General features: G+C 35.8%; 1 long non-coding RNA gene across 1 annotated transcript; it reads left to right on the plus strand.

Moving 5' to 3' along the window:
- Positions 1 to 831: 831 nt before the first annotated feature.
- LOC134759523 (uncharacterized) lies at positions 832 to 3,435 on the plus strand. Its single transcript, XR_010135805.1, has 2 exons — positions 832 to 1,197; positions 1,454 to 3,435. It is a non-coding gene; the product is annotated as an uncharacterized LOC134759523 (long non-coding RNA).
- Positions 3,436 to 4,378: the final 943 nt, after the last annotated feature.

Raw genomic sequence — 4,378 nt, forward strand, 5'->3', positions numbered from 1 at the left:
GGTTCACACTTTTGTGCCTTAGAACCAAGGCGCATTTTATGTGCATGCAACCTGTGCAGTTGCACAGATCTCTCACATATGAGAGCCTTGTGCTTGATTGAATGCTGTGCTATAGTGATCTGGAAGTTCTTAATAGTTTTATCTTTGAACATATGTTTTAATAATGAAGTTCAAAGGAACAAAGGATCGTGAGCAGGGAGGATAAATAAAATATGTGTGTCCAACTTTGCTTGCAACTGTAGGCAAATAGATACTTTCCTATATTAGCTAACCACATTGGCTAAAAATTATGATGTAGAAGAAAAGGGAAAGATAGGGCCCCATAATTCCTTTTTCTTTCATTCTTTTCTTTTTCTTCATTTAGCCTGAATACGGTGTTGGTAGAATGTTTGTGTATCAAGAAGTAAAATAAAAACAGATGAGTTAGGTTTTTGCAACATTTCCATTGTTCTGATAAGAGTACAGAATATATTCGCACCTATGATTTAAGAAATACAAATTATGTAATTCACGGACATCCTACATGAGTTAAATGCTCTTACATGTACATTTAAAATTTGTATTGCTATAAAGATGAGTGATATAACTCATCCTCATAATTTAAAATATTATTATTATTTTTTGCTTAGAACAACATTAAATGACAAATAATAAACATCATGGTAACTTGAGGGAAAGACCCTGGAAGAAGAAAAAAAAGCCCTGTGCTTTAGGCAATGTTCCTATATTGCGTTTGCCTTTCTATCTTTCCTACTAACTATAATATGCTTGTAGATAGACACTGTGTTTCCCAGTCATCAATTATTTATTCATTTAAAAATACAACAGTGTCTACTCTATGCCAGCCAGTAAGCTTTATTTATTTTCATTCCTAGGAATAAGCAATGTGTGAAAAGAAACAGATGATAAATAAATATTTTGTAGGCAACCAAATGGATGAAATAAATAGGAGTCATAAATGTAGCTGAGTGAAATCTAATCATTATCACGGCCTTGAGTGGAAAGAATAAACCTAAAATACAGAGATATATTTACCCATAATGATTTTTATCAGTTTATCTGTACTTTTTAGTTCACTGTCAGAGACTTCAAAGAGGCTTCTGGATGAGTTACCTCAGAGTTACCCACGAGTCATCAAGTGACAAACTTGGAAGAGCGATGGTAGAATATTGGATGACAGTGTCTACTAGCAGAGAGGTAAGACTTTCTGCTTTTCAACTCCACTGAGCTGGATATGGGCAAAGGGCTAATGAGAGCAAAATACCCAAGAAGTTACTAATGAGTAATAAGGGGAACAAAATTGTTATTAAAAAATGTCCTTAAAAAATCCTGGAGCAAAACATCAGGCAGTGGAACACGGCTTGAAATGCTGTGATGGAGAACAACAGTATACATGGTAAGCCATATGCATGATCAGAACAGGGACAATTTTTTGTTCGTTTTTGTTTTTCAGATCAAAGTGTCTAACAGTGGATGTAAAGTGGATGTAATGTCTGTATCCAACAGACATTATGTGGCTTTGAATTTAGGCACTGTAATTATAACATGGAAGACTCTGTAAGAGTCTTCACGGGAAAATCATCACAGGAAGAAGAGAAACAAGTTGCAGCCAAAGTCACAGTGGGGTAGCTGGTGAGTCTACAGTGATGCTGATGCCTGACTGGGGAATCTCTAGTGTGTATTGCTAAAATGTTTACCTGTATCCTGATGTCAAAGACGGAGTTAACAAAGAGCTTTGAATAGGATAATTAAAGGATTATCTTAGCCAAAGGACAGAATTATGAGGTACAGTTTTAGAACTGAAGGAGTTGAGATGAGCCAAGTAGATATAGATGAGCCAAGTAGATATTTTAGGAAGAACATTTTAATCAGAGGGAACAGTAAGTACAGTTCAGAAACTGCAAAGTGGACCAAGTGGCGGAAATGGGGTGAGTTTAGGTGAGATTTGTAGGAGATACAAATCATGAAGATAATCCAGAGGAATCTGATCTCAGAGGGGTTGGAACTTTGAATGACATATCAGTTTTCTATTTAAGAAGGATTGCTTTGGTTGCTCCGTATAGACTTAAAAGTAGAAGCAGAGAGATTGGTGAGATAGTGGGACATAACCCAACAGAGATGTCATCTAGCCCATTGTACATACATGATTTGAATTGGAGATGAAACTATGGGCAAAAGGAGACCAATTAGAGAATTTTACAAGAAAAGAACACACACAAACATCCAACAGGAAGATAATGTATTTTGAATCTCTTAGGTACAAGACTGGATTCAGTACTAAAATTATAATCTCCATCATAATCCTACAGGGGAAGTTAAGTAGTCCCATATTACAGAACAGGAACATTGAGATGCAGGGAGGTTAAAGACTGTCACACGGTGGATTTGTTATTCTAAAACCTTCTATCATGACACCAAATTACTGCCTCAACAATCAGAGAAAGTGGCAATTATGCTCCTCCAGCTGGGAATAAATTAAAATTGACAACCAAAAAATATGAACAACTCAAAAGTTTTGGAAAATCTCATCCATTCTCATGGAAATATCGTCGGAGGTGGGGGGTATAAATCTGTGCACGGGTACATGGAACAAAGATACTCCGGGATTTCCCTATAAATTTCCCCCGGCTGAAGTTGGCACTTTCCAACTCCTTAATAGCTCCATGCTTTCAAGAATAGAGCAATTATGAGTTTAGACAACAAACAAACAAATACAAACGGCATAGCATGGATTATGTGGCTCCAAATTAGGTCTTTTATCTCTTTATAGAACTCCTCCCATTTTATAATTGGATATTTGTTGTATTACTTAAGTTCTTTAAGTACAGGGACTGCTTTAACTACAGTCACAACCCTAGTTTGTAGTACAGTATTCGATACATTTTCAGTACTAATGTGCTATTCATTGAATGAAGTAACAGAAGACTATGACAAAATTCACTTGGGTTTCATGAGGTAGCCTGACTTTACCTTTCTTTGGTATTGTCTTTCCTTGTGAAAGAAATTCACATATGGATCCCTTCCCAATATTTTACTATTAAACTCAGGCCAATGACAAGAAGAAAACTGAAAGTACATTTTGAGGACTGTGAAAGATAATCTTTCTAGAAACAAATGCAATAAGCTATTTATGCATATTCTTTAAATAAATATTCAATTGGCACCATGAGCTTGAGTTCATTTCTGTATTCCCGTTACACAAAAGAAGTGAAGCACCATGAGCTTGACCTCTTCATTACCGTATCTCACGTGAAAGAGGGCTTGGTTCATAGCCTCACAGGATATTCTTGGTAAATATTTGTTAAATGAATGAGTAAATCCTGTTAGGATTATGTATTGATTCAAAGCTCTGAAAAATACAAAAGCTGTAAGGTGATAATAGGTTAAAAAAAATGCAGCTGCTGTCATGGGGCAAATGTTAGTTTTTATATTGTTCCTTGCCTTGTAATAACAATCGTAGCACTTACATATTTAGGTACTTCTTTGGACCTGCCTAAACTTCCTTTGCTATGTGAAATTCTCCTAGTCATAAGCTAAAGTTTGAATATAAGTTATTCAGAGAAAGACTATAGCTGTGATAGAACAGTGTGGGCCTTGCAGAATTTTTTAGTAAAGTGAAAAAAAAAAAAGCCTTTTCAAAGCCCAGCAGTTGTTACTATGTATTTGACCCACTGTTTCAGCCTGCAATTTCAGATGTTGTGCAAACTCTAATAGAATATAACACCACCAAGAGAACAGTGTTCACTTGCTGAACCTTGCCTCTTGCTGATAGAATATAAAGTGTAAGAGCAAAGAAAATTTTAGGCTGAGACTTCAGCATCAAAAGACAAAACATGTGGGTTGCTTCTAAGCAGGAGTGAAACATATATTTCAATGGAAAAATGGGATGTCAGAGGTCACAATTGCTGTGGAACACATCTCAAGGAAGAATCAATATCAAAATGATCATTAAAGGTACCATGGAGTTCACAGAGGCCAGAGCAGTAACACTTCAGGATGCTGAAAAAGAGGTAAGAGAGGAAAAGTTTTCATGTGTGCTGGGTAAATGTGCTTTTATTTTTACCCTTGAATATAAAGCACAGTATTCTAAAGTGGCAAAAAAAAAGTTATTAATAAAAAAAAATTAAAAGGGGTATAAAACTACAAATGTTCTTTCTCTTATTGAGCAAGATGGTCCTAACAAGTACTCATTAGATAATATTCTGTTCTGAAGAATACACTTTGATGATTGAAGTGGATTTTATGTGGAGTATTGGACAGTAAGGGGGAGGAATTGAATATATCAGTTGAAACTCTTGCTTGGGCAACTGGTTGATTGGTGCTGCCATTCACTGAGTTAGGAAAGGCAGGAAAATGAACTGATTCCGGTGAAAGATAA

This window comes from Pongo abelii, chromosome 10 (assembly GCF_028885655.2).
Source record: "Pongo abelii isolate AG06213 chromosome 10, NHGRI_mPonAbe1-v2.0_pri, whole genome shotgun sequence".
In the NCBI taxonomy this organism is placed as follows: Eukaryota; Metazoa; Chordata; class Mammalia; order Primates; family Hominidae; genus Pongo; species Pongo abelii.